Below are 13156 nucleotides of genomic sequence, written 5' to 3' on the forward strand. Positions count from 1 at the left end.
CACTTGGCCTTTTCAGTTATCCCTGCTCCAATAGGCATCTGAATTTGTAAAACTTGTCTTAGATTTTGGAATATAGATTACTGATGCATGGCAAAAATATCATATAAAGGGTGTACACACTTAGAGAAGTTAAGAAGTAGAAAGGCAAATCAATGCAGCCATAATAATCCTGTCATTTATATTTTCTAAGGCACCATCAGTAAACACTAAGGTTTGTGATTTTCATTGAATAATAAAGACTAGCGCCTTTTCACTGAAACCTAGCAAACACCATTTAAGAATAAGGACAAAAGAAAGACTGCATAGAATGTCAGAACTAGAAGAAAACTGAGAGATGAATTAGCACAAAGTCTTCATTTTTGGAAAGATTATTGAGATTCAGAGATGTAAAGATCTTGTCCTCTTTCATAATAGCATCTTCATGGCAAAGTCAGGACTGTGGATCTCTACACTGAGGGTCTCTCTCTTACTCTGTGGCTATTCTTGCCTAAATTATGTCTTCCTTGATGTGTATAAATCAGCCAGTTTAAGAAAAGCATCACACTCTTCTAACTGCACATTGCATATGTGTAACAGCTGACATTGATGAAGAAACAGAGATGAGCAGTGACATCCCAGACAGTTGGCATGGTGTCACTCATCCTCTATCAACAGGATGGAAAGTGAAAGAATTGAAAGATCCTTAAAAGTCTCTTCACATTTTCTACATAGTACACAAACCTTTTCAACAATAGCCCTGAGGTCATCTTGCATCCACTTACTTAATTCAATAGACAAAACACTCACTATCCCATAAGGCAATTTGTCCTCTGTGCTGCTAGGTTGTTAGAAACTTTAACTTACGTTTCTAGGTGAAGGTGAAGGTGAAGGAAATCTATTTCTTTGTAGACATAACCCATGTGTGCTACTTATATTTTCACAGGGAACATGAAAGATGCTCACTTTTCTACCTCACATCGCTTCAGTGCATTAAGGCAGCCTTCGTGTCTCCTGGAAGTTGTCACTTCTGACGAAGCATTCTCAGTTACTCAGAGCTGCTACTGTGTGTGGCCAAGCTTCTGAACCTCCCACAATTCTCAACACACACTCCTTGAGTATTAAAATTGAACAATGCACTAATTAATGTTCTGAGAAACCAAAAGGTTGAGTCTCTAACTGTAGCTTTACCAAAGCCAAGCAGGGATCCAGAGAACAGAGACTTTCTGCGGCTTATAAACAGCAATAGTAAAACACTTTCCCCTTGGTAAGATAGCTTTGTTACTGGTTCAAGGAATCCACTAGTGACAAATGAGTTTCTGAATCACCCTTTACACTATAAACTAACTCTGCTAACGACTTAGTGAATGTTTGTCATTGTTGTCAATAATGGTATTGTAGCTCTGAAGTGTCCTGTACTGCCAATGGGTCATGGTGGTCCTCTTCACATGGCCATATATATCCCAAGATCCTTTGGGCCACCAGTTGCCTAGTTCTCTACCTGATACTACTGATATTTTTTTTCTTTTTTAGGGAATGCCTCTTGGTTGCTGTGATTTTGGTCCAAAGCACTATATGTATCCTTCTTGGTATGGCTTTTTTTCTCCTCCAATATGCTGGATTCCAACTCCAAAACACTCCTTGGTGGTAATATCAACAATTCTATATTTATTCACTGTTTTGTGTTTAGATGAGCAGTGATCTGGTTTCTAGACTAAATAAGTAACTATCAGCTAGTCTTCACAGAAGTCTAGCAAATCCGCCAGTTCACCATGTCATCCACACCCAGAGAATCAGGGTCAAACTGGATGTCATGTGGTTCTGCCTCCTTCAGCTGTTTGTCTGAGTGATTCCCAAATTTTGTTATGAATAAGAATCATTGAGGATTGTATCAAAAATAGATTTTTATTTTGGATAATTTATATAAATACTCTGTCTTCAAGGGGGTGAAGTGTAACTCCCTGTTCTTTAAGTGTGTACTGTACTTGTAACTTCTATCCAAAGAGTATAGTATGGAAGATGCTGACAGAAAAATAATTTTACAGTAGAGAAACGTGGCAAACATTAGTCCAGTGATTAAGATGAACATCTACAGTGATAAGTCATTCTGGTAGCATCTTGTCTTGATATCAAGGGATGAGAATAGCAACTTACCTCTAGGGTTTTCTTTCCAAAAACATGTGATCTCAGTCCAATCATGAGAAAAACATCAGACAAATCCAAACTGAGAGACAGTTTACAAAACATCTGACCAATACTCCCCAAAACTGTCAAGGTCATTAAACATAAGAAAAGTCTGAGAAACTGTCACAGCTAAGAGGACATGGCTAAAGAGACTTGACTTAAATGCAATGTGGTATCCTTGAACAAAAAGGAACATTAAGTAAAAGCTGAGGAAATCGGAATGAATTCTGAAGATTCCTTAATAATGTGTAAATATCGGTTCACTAATTATGGAAAATGTACCACAGTAATGTGAGATGTTAATATTAGGGGAAACTAGGTGTAGGGTAAATGAGAACTCTCTGTACTATCTTCACAACTTTTCTATTCTAAGATGAAAAGTTTATTTTGGAAAATTGACTCTAGGGTCTTCTCCAGGGATTATAATTATAATTTAGGAGGTGTGTTTAAGGGGAAAGAGAGTCAGCTCTGCATATTATTAATATACTCTTCTGTTGATTCTGATGCAGTCAATTCATAGGCCATATTTTGGGATCCCTGGTCTATTCCGAAGGTTCTTATTCTTGGATACACATTAGACATCTGTGTCCCATCTAAGATGCCCTGATTTAATTGATCTAGAGTGTAGCCTCTGCACTGGGATTTTTTTAAAGCCCCTTAGGCAATTTCAGTTGCAGCCAAATTTAAAACTTATTACTCCTGTGCTGTCCAATATGGAAGTCAGTAGCCATATGTGGCTATTCAAATTAAAATTTAATTAAGATTAAATAAAATTTAAAAATTCCTATAGACATTTCAATGATCAATAGTCATATGTATTGGACGGTGCTATTGAATTTTCCATCATTGCAGTAAGTTCTGTTAGACAACACTGGTCAATACCATTGGTATAAATGGCTGTTTGTGGTACTCTTCAAAGGCTTCTGAAAGGAAGAGTCCCTATGAGTAATATACAAGACAGGCTGCTCTAATCATTGGTAATTATTCAAATAATCAATTTGTCCTGGATTTCCTGGGACTTTTTAAGGCACTGCAAGTCCCATATCCTACCTTCCCCGCCAGGACCAAGGAAACCCCTTGGGTACACCAGCAACCTTGGTCATCCTGTAGATTCAAGGTCTTTTGTGAAGGAGAGCTTCTATCAGTAGGAAGCTGGGGCAGTTTGGTCTAGTCAGCTTGAGAGAAAAGAGCTAATATTAGGTTCACTTGAGCTAGCTGGTGCTAATATTGTCTTGTGTGCCCAGGCTTTCATGAGGCTGGGATGTTGAATAGTGAGGTAATCGGCTTTGGCTTGATGATTTAACCTCATGCTCCCTACCACCTTGGTGGAGCCTGACACACAGGCCACTACCCACACCTCTGTGCATGTGCTTGAACTCAATCTCTGGTGTCAGATGGGTCTGGGCTTGAATCCCTGCTCTACCACTTACCAGTTCCGGGGCCATGCAAGTTATTTGGCTTATTTGAGCCTCCATTTCCTCATCTGTAAATGGGAAAAATAGTATTCCTTATGGCTGCTCTGAAGATTAAATGAGTTTATGTATTTAGAGCAAATAGCTCATAGCATTGTCTGATAACTGTTAGTTGATTTATTTTTATTTGCCCTCTCTTCAGAACATCCTAGACTATTTGCTAAGCATTTTCTGCGCTTAATTCAGTTCAGTTCAAGAAACATTTACTGAATGTTCCAGGCTCTAGGAATGCAAATATGAAATCAATTTAGTCTGCCTTCAAACACATTATAGTCTAGCATAAAAGTTGGACATATTATTATAGAACAATATAGTGAGTGCTATGAGAGAGGCAAACACAAAGTAGCATGGATAAATATAGGAGGCACCCTTAACCAAAATGAGTGGGGTAGAAGTGGGTAGGGAGTCACGTCTGTAATCCCAGCACTTTGGGAGGCCGAGGCAGGCACATCATGAGGTCAGGAGTTCGAGATCAGCCTGATGGTGAAACCCTGTCTCTGCTAAAAATACAAAAATTAGCCAGGCATGGTGGCAGGCACCTGTAATTCCAGCTACTCGGGAGGCTGAGGCAGGAGCATTGCTTCAACCCAGGAGGTGGTGGTTGCAGTGAGCCAAGATTGCACCACTGCACTCCAGCCTGGGTGACAGAGCAAGACTCCAGCTCAAAAAAAAAAAAAAAAAAAAAAAAGGAAGTGGGTAGGGAGGGCTTCCTAGGGGAAGGGGACACTTAAACTGAGTTTAGGAGGATATGTAGAGTATGCTAAAAGAAGAGATGGCATTAGGAAAGGAGTTAGAGGAGTGAATGGGGGAAATATTGTTTCAGGCAGAGGATCAGCATGAGCAGAGGTCCTCGGTTATGAGCTTGTCTGACTTGTTAATGGGAAAGTCCATTGTTCCATATCACTGGGGCAATGTTGGCACATATGAGTTCTGAGTTGGAGTAGATAAGGTAGGTGAGGCAGGAAAAAAATGTAAGTGCAATTGACAAAGGAAAAATAGGTATTATCCTTCTTTTCCAGGAATTTAAAACATATTTTAAAGCTCTCTGTTCTTCATGGTTAAACCTAATTTCTCAAGTTATCTTTGGTGACAAAGAGGATGTTAAAAGTTGTTCTGTTTCTCAAATCTAACAGGTGCTATTCTGCAATCTGACATGTAATTTTGTTCTTTCATAAACAAAAATAAAATACAGTAAAGCTCTTGAAAGTGCCTTGTGAATCTTATAAATGCATTACATTATCTAGACACTCTGAAAAGCATAAAGGAGGGATACAAGTTTATTCCACTTTCCTAGTTGGCCATTACAGGATTATGGGCCTGTAGCTTTACAGTTTTCTGATCCCTTTCCTAAGATAAGACTTATGTACCATGTCTTAAGTGTCTGCTATGATCTTACTATGTCTTCCAAAATTCATGTATTGGAAACTTAAACCCTAGGGCAACAGTGTTGGGAGATGAGGCCTAATGGAAGGTGTTTAATTGATAAGAGCTCCACCTCCATGAACAGATTAATGCCACTATAAATAGGACTTGTGGGAGCAGGTCCATCCCTTTCTTCCACCATGGGATGGCACATCAAGAAGGCCCTCACCAGATGCTGGCTCCTTGATCTTGGACTTCCCAGCTTCCAGAAATGTGAGGAATAAATTTCATTTTTAAATAAACTATCCAGTCTCAGCTATTTAGTTACAGCAGAATAAACAGTCTAAGGTAGTGTTTATTAAGTGTAGTAAGTACATCTGATGCTAACACCATTGGTAGAAATACTTTTTGGAAACTGAGAAACTGGTATAAATGCCTTGACATGTAATGGCAAACACATTGAGTGGTGAGATGGGAGTATGTAATAAGTGGGATAATGAACCCTTCCCGCAAGATGTTCAACTACTAATCCCTTAAACCTGTGGATATGTTACCTTACACACAAAATGGTGACTTTGCAGATATGATTAAATCAAACTCTTAAAATGGGAAGATTACAATGAACTATCCTGGATTATCCATCAGAGTCCAATATATTCACAAAGGTCCTTCTAACAGGAGGATTAATGTCAGAAAGAGAGTTTGAAGACGCTCTGCTGCAGGCTTTGAAGAAAGAGGAAGCAGCCATGAGCCAAGTGGACTCTAGAGACTAGAAAATACAAAGACATAGACCCCCACAAGAGCTTCCAGAAGGAATGCCTTGATTTTAGCCCATTGAAAATTTGTTTTGGACTTCTGACCTCAAGAACTATAACAGAATACTTTTGTGCTGTTTGAAGCCAGTAAGTTTGTCATAATTTGTTAGAGCAGCAATAGGAAACCAGCACAGGGTGTCACAGTCTTCTGGGTAAGAGTTTACCTCTGCACTTTTGTTGTCTGAAAAAGTGTCTGTGTCACCTCTAGAACTAACTTCCTCATTACTGAGCACCCGACGATAATAATAGCTAATAATTACATCGTGCTCACCATGGGCCAGGCAGTGTTCTAGGTGCTTCCCATTAACTCCTCATATCTCATTGCCACCTTGTGATAAGGCATGAATATTAACCTTATTTTTCTTATAAGAAAGCTAAGGCACAGAGGGGATACAGTGGTAGTAAATGATAGCTTTGGAATTTCAACTCTGAATCATAACCCCCGTGTACTGATCCAAAATGTTTGCCTTTACACAAAGTAAAGGTCTGAGGGCCAATTGTCACTGCATTCCTTCCTCACATCCTCATGTTGCATGGTTCTTCTCACATTTAATATACCATGTATCTTCTCTCTGATCCTCTCACATTTTGAAATAAATGAAAACATGAAAATAAAACCCTGAAATACCAGCCTTTACACCCTCATAGAAAGTGTCCAATCAAATTTCCCATAAAGAATATTAACTATGCTCAAATGAGGGACAGAGCAGAGCCTGGTAAATCCCTGCAAATGTGGCGGGATGGCCATTGTGCCAGCATAGACTCCATGCCTTTGTTTTTGTGGGCTGTCTTAGGAGAACTGTTTGTGACTCTCCTGGAGAATTTCAAAGGTGGGAAACGGAAAGGGTGCCTTGCTCTCATTGTGTCTTCTCAGAAAAATGAATTTTATGAGCTGAAGAAAATAGTCAATGAGGATGATCAGTCTAGAAAAAAACAATTTCTACAGCCCAATTTTTCAGCACCAGCAGAAAATCATTTTTCTTACCAGACATCAATATTTTATGGATATTTGTCAGTATTTACATGGCCTAATCTAAATCTACACAGTGCTGCACCAGTGCTCAAGCAATTTACAATAAATCATAATGAAATAATCTTACTAAGATGGTGCATGATGTTTGTAGAACAACGTGTCTGGAAATTATTCTTGGATATGTGCTTTAGCTTGGAATTTATTTTATAGTGTCCCTGAACTGCAACCAAGTTACCAGACACCACTGTTTTTCTTTCTTTCCTTCTTCTTCTTCTTCTTCTTTTTTTTTTTTTTTTTTTTGACACTACTGTTTTTCTAACTGTTCCATAACTCCCTGGATACATGGCTGCTGGCCCCAGGAATTATCTGGCCGCTTGACTGGAGATATCTTTGCACACACACTCATACCCATACAGTGTTGGTTTCTCTCACTGAAGAGATTTGGGTGGGATGTGAAACTATAAATCTCAAACCCAGGCAATAAGATCATTTAATCACTTACTCAGAAATTTATTTTCAATTATAAGTCTTTCCTGGTTAAGCATCATAGATTATTTGAAAAAAAAAAAAAAACTTGCAAGAAAAACTAAACCTTGAGTCCTCTTTTAGTATGTCTCTTTATTTCATCATAGTCTGATTATTATCAGTGCTTTGGATATACACTACCATAATCAAGGAAGAAATGATGTAAGAATCATAAAGGTGAATGCAAAAACTCTTCTCTTTGGTGTTTAGATGAACAGTCACTTCATAAAGATCCCAAGGACTACACAGACACTGCGTGAGTCAGAAACATGAGGAAGGGGAATCCTTCCTCCATTCAAATTGCTCTCCTACACAAGAAAATATGGAAATTTTGCTTCACATGATTCCTGGGATGAAAACTAATGGATTAACCCCAAATGGCCAACTTTATGTTATACTGTGTAGATTTTATATTTTAACATTCAATGGCTGTGTTTTCTGGTTGGTAAAAGTTAGACAAATCCCAAGCAGTATAGAGAAATCCTGTTATGATCTAGTCTTATGCTGTTTAAAATTTTCTAATAATCAATAGTGCAATCTTCAAAGATATATATGTATGTATATGTGTGGGCACCATTAATCAAACAGATCTGACATAGTAATATGAGTGAGCAGCTGGTCATGGCTGTAAAATAAAGCCACTCATTCTGGGATTTTTCTCACATGTCCACAGTCCAGATACACTCATAGTGCCCACAAAAATATTTCTTTATGAGTTTAGTGAGAACCTAGTAGACAAATACAAAATCATCGAAGCTATTCATTGATGCTTGAGATGAGGGCTTATATCTTTGAGAAATGACAGGATCACCTAGTATCTTAGTCCATTTTCACACTGCTATAAAGACATACCGAAGATTGGGTAATTTATAAAGAAAAGAGGTTTAATTTACTCACAGTTCTGCATGGCTGGGGAGGCCTCAAGAAACTAAACTCATGGCAAAAGGGGAAGAGGTGTGTCTTACATGGCAGCAGGTACGAGAGAGCAAGCAAGAGCAGGGAAAATTGCCTTATAAAACCATCAGATCTCGTGAGAACTCACTCACTTTCATGAGAACAGCGTGGGAGAAAACGCCCCCATGATCCAGGCACCTCCCACCTAGCCTTTCTCTGGACATGTGGGGATTATGGAGATTAGAATTCGAGATGAGATTTGGGTGGGGACATCGAACCAAACCATATCACTTGGTCTCTCTACTTCCTGTCAAGTAGGTTAGTGGGCAAAGAGGAGGGCTAGAGAGGCTTCCTTTGAACAATCTCCTTTCTTTTCCAAACTACTTCTTTGACCGGCTGCTGGGTAGACTCTTTCGTCAAAGGATGGTCCCTACTTATGTTGCTAATTTGCTCAGTGACAAATTAGTAGACAAAGCTAATGCACCAAAAAACAAACAACAACAACAACAACAAAATGAATGTAGTTATAATAAAGCTAACAACCAAATTCCTCTTTGTAAAACATAGACCTGTCAACCTTGTCTCTAACTTCAATTCCTACTTCCACTCACATCCCTCAAGAACTTGATTTATAAACAGTGTGCCTACCATAAAATCATCACTCCCTCTATGTATTTATAGACGACTGAAGGAATATCTTTCTTCCTTGCATGCTATCATGGTATAAGAGTTTTAAAAGTCCGTGCTAGGCAGAGGCAGCCCTTTCTGCCCCTTTCTGTTCTCAGTTTATTAGAAAATGGCCTGAAATTCCAGCATGACGGCAAGCTGGCATCCTCCGTGGAATGTGCAAACCATGCCTGCATCTGCCCATTACCCTAACTCAGTGTCTCTGGGCATTTCTGCAGTTGTTCTGAAGGCTTGGCGTGTTTATCTCCCACAGGCAGCTGAGCCGCCTCCCGTTTCACGAACAGAGCAGTGGAATGCAGTGGAAGAGACCCAGGCCTCCGGCCACCCAGATTAGAGAGTTTTGTGCTGAGGTCCCTATATGGCTGTGTTAGACTGACGACAGGCTCAAGTCTGTCTTTGTTCCTTGTTTGGGAAGCAAGTGGGAGGAGAGCAGGCCAAGGGGCTATATAACCCTTCAGCGTTCAGCTTCCCTGAACACCACCCAGTGTGGAGAAGCCCAGCCAAGCACTGTCAGGGTAAGTGGCGCCAGCCCAGGGATATGACTTATAGATTCCAGTGGCTCTTTTAATTACCCAGAATAACAAGACATCATCTGCAGGGATTTGGCTGGGTTCATGCACTGATATTTCTGAATGAAGATTGTTCTACTAAAATGATTGTAGCTTTTGGCTTCAATGATCTAACATTAAAGACAAGGCTAATATGTAGTTTGGTATGATGGAAGGGGTGGAGAAGAATATGAAAATTTTATTAATGCATGTCACTTACAAAACGTTCATACTAAACAAGCAGCCCAGATCTTGCAGCACAACACAGGTATGCAGGTTAGCTGTGTGCAGTAAGTTATACATTTATTTGTATTTAGGCACTGGAAACTCTGAGATTTGTTTTTGGTTCTGATTTGGTGTAGGGATTTTTTTCACTGGGCTGTATTTTTGGTGCAGCTAAGGTGTCTGGAAGTGGATTTCGGAAGTGAACAGAGAATAGTTGCCTAGTCTTTGCGCCTGAATTTGTGTATTCACTTCTGGGTTTCCCTGGCTCTAACTGGTAGTGTCTTCTGTTGGAAATGTATATCTCTTTTTTGTTGGAAATGTGTATGTGTGACCTTACATGTTCGGATCTGCATCATTGGTCATTTGCAGCAGAGCACAGCAGGTGACCAACTGAATTTTTCTCTGGAAAGAAAGAGGGAGGGAGCAGAGTCTGCATCTGACAGCTGTGTGTGCCTCCCGGCGGGATATCTGGTTTGCATCTCTCTCAGCTTAAAGCTTCCCTCAGCCTGGTGAGGCAAGTGTGACTGTGGAGCCAGCCCTGCCACCCCAGGCTGAGCTTCACTGCAAATCAAGGCTTGGCAGCTTCAGCCCAGACTGGAGTTTTCATGCTGAGATTTTCCTAGCATTTTGTGATTCATGACTAAATATGGTTTGCGTTTCAAGACGAATGAGCTGGGAACTGTAATCTTCTTTCCCCTCCCATCGACGACTCATTTTTGGCACAAGATGAACTCTAGTCAGTTGGAGCAAACCCCCTGACCTGGGTGCAGTTCCAAAACCAGACACTCAAGCGTGTTTTACCTAATTAGGAAATGCTTTGCTCCAAACCGAGCTGCTCATTCAGGTTAGAGAAGAGTTCCAAACCACTGAGCGGACTCTTTCCAGGGACACAGTGACTTCTTCAATGACAGTGCTCCTTTTGGACATTATAACATTCTTCCTGGATTTTCTTTTTCTTTTCTTTTTTTTTTTTCTTTTGGCCAAGTAAAAAAAATTTGCTGAATTTTGAGATTTATTTTTCTGCATTCTTGCTGATGCTGAGAGTCAGCCTACTTTTTCTGAGTATAGTCAACCCCTCCTCCCAAGCCATCACTGCCCAACAAAACAGTTATTAAAAATATCCCAGCATTCATGGTCACCATACCTTCCCATTTTCAGAGACCATCCTAATTTGAAATGTTTTGTCCTCTTTTCAGCCCTTACTTTTGGTTTGGAAAGTGCACTCAGCACATCCATAGAGCGCCTGCTTATCCCCTGGGGCTGACTGCTTCTAACAGATACCCCAGGCTCTTAAGCTTCTTCCCTTTTGTCTCCTTTACAGTTCTCGCCTCTTTTCTAAAGCTTCTTAATCTGCTATGGGGGAAGTCAAATCACAGGAATGTCAAACATAATTCAGCATCTGGAAAGGGAAAAGAAGGGTGGGAAAGGAAAGGGCAAGCCATTCCTAAGTCCCATTTCCATTCTTGCAAGTGGAATCCACACGTTGATTATTTGTATTCTAAGCCTGGAGCAGTGTGGAAAGAAAGCAAAGGTTAGAAACAAAGAGATCTGGATAATGAAAATAATCACACAGTGATAGTAATAATAATATGATAAAATTAGTATTTATTGAAAACTTAGAGCATCTCTGCTGCTATAAATTATTTTAAATACTTTAAAAATCCAATCTCCATAAGAACTCCATGAGGTATGTCTCGATATCATTACTGTTTTATAGCAAGGAAATTGTGGTTTAGAGATGTTAAATAACTAAAATCACACAGCATCTAAGTGTTGGAGCCTGGACTCAAATCCAGGCAGTCTGTCACTGTGATCTGAAATCTTCGTTGTCCTAAATGTATCAGTTCAAGGTTCTTGGACAAGTAATTTAAACCAAACCTTAAGGCTTGGTTTCCCTGTCAGTTGAATACAATATTACATGCCTTGACTTTAAAATATGTCATCTCAATTGCAGTTTTATGTTCTTTGCAAAGAATTATTTTACATGAAGCACTGCTAAGGAAGTTTTAGGCCTTTGGCAAGACGCAGGTTTGATTTTGTGGGAATGGTTTGGCAGAACTCCAACTCTGTAATAGCTATTTTATTTCCCTACTTCTCAGACGTATCCTTAAAGAACTGCCTTTTTTATATATGAATTTGGAGGTGCAATCAGTTCACCCATTTAAAAGAAGAAATTTTCTCAATTTGAAATCCTAATTGAGATCTCAGTGCCAGGCAGAAAACTCTGGGTGTCCTTCTCTTAACGGAACATTTCAACCTAATTGTGATTAGAAAACTGGAAGAGAGCTTGAACTGGAAACCAAGGGTGGCTAAAGGGTACCTGATGTCTGGTTGGAGCTCTGCCTGTAATGCCCTGTGTGCTCTTGAGCAATCAATTCCTGATTTCCTTATTTGTGAAAATGAGAGCATTGGATGAAAATGTCCTCTAAAATGCCTTCAATTTCTCAAATTTATAAGTTGATATGCTGCTGCAGCCCTTCTAATTTTACAAAAGGATCCAAGTATAAAGTGGGTTATTTAAAATTTTGTTTTATTACCAAAGAAATACACATTCAATATAGAAAATTTTAAAAATATGACAGAACCAAGGGAAGATAATTAAAAACACCTACGAAACCCACCACTTCATCACAACCCCAGTCAACATCTTGCTAAATATGATTAATCTTTTTGCAATGCATAAAAAATACATTTTTAATGAGATGTACAATGTTACTTTTTCTAACCGATGACTTACATAAGAACTACCTTTTGCTTATCCTCTTACTCTACCTTTTTAATGGCAGTAAAGTATTCTACCATATGATATATAATCCATCAGGCTCACCCTCACTTGTTGAACTTTTAGTTTAACAGTGACTTTTATTAATGGTGGATAATTGCAGCCCCTAAAATTTAAAGCACCTTCTCCGAAAATTTTATTTCAAAGCTTCTCTGAGGGTAAAGTAAAAGTCCTTATGATTCAAAAAGCTTTCTCCATTAAACACTTGACATTTTAACATTTTTAAATTTTTACATGCTGCCTCTCCCTCAAAAATCTAGCTGTTTGAAAAAATTTCAAAAAGGTAAAGCATATCTAGAAAAATGTATATTTGGGTTGATACAGACAGGACAATCGAGATGCTTGTTTAACGTAAGGTAAGCAACTCTCTGCAAAGATCTGGTCTCAGAGTCTGGAGTTCCCATCTGTGCTCTGCAGTTTATTCATTCATTCACTGGCTCGGTCCACCTTTAAAGTGCTCACGAGAACACATGAGATGCCGGTCACTACACTAAAGTTGTATAAACACAGAAGTCAGTTTCGGAAGTCAGAGTTTCACCTTACTGAAACCTTACAGTCTAACTAAAGTACTTCCAGATAAGTGCTGTATTAGATAAGGGTGACGGGAGAGCACTAGGAGAACAGAGGAGGGCCCCCAAACCCAGCCTTGGAGGTGGGAGTTGTCAGGTAAGTGCCACAAATGCCCAATTACAGCTGAGGTTGCTTCCTCCCTG

General features: G+C 39.4%; 1 protein-coding gene and 1 long non-coding RNA gene across 4 annotated transcripts in view; one reads left to right on the top strand and one right to left on the bottom strand.

Annotated features, from left to right (window-relative positions):
* LOC139356229 (uncharacterized) overlaps nucleotides 1-1714 on the top strand; it is a 34305-nt gene extending 32591 nt beyond the window's left edge. The window contains exon 3 of the long non-coding RNA XR_011607755.1: nucleotides 1510-1714. This is a non-coding gene — a long non-coding RNA (uncharacterized lncRNA). The remainder of the gene's footprint in view (nucleotides 1-1509) is intronic.
* Nucleotides 1-13156, bottom strand: part of STAMBPL1 (STAM binding protein like 1) — a 141387-nt gene that overhangs the window by 57024 nt on the left and 71207 nt on the right. The gene's annotated exons all lie outside the window — the stretch shown is intronic.

This window comes from Macaca nemestrina, chromosome 9, assembly GCF_043159975.1.
Source record: "Macaca nemestrina isolate mMacNem1 chromosome 9, mMacNem.hap1, whole genome shotgun sequence".
Lineage (NCBI taxonomy): Eukaryota > Metazoa > Chordata > Mammalia > Primates > Cercopithecidae > Macaca > Macaca nemestrina.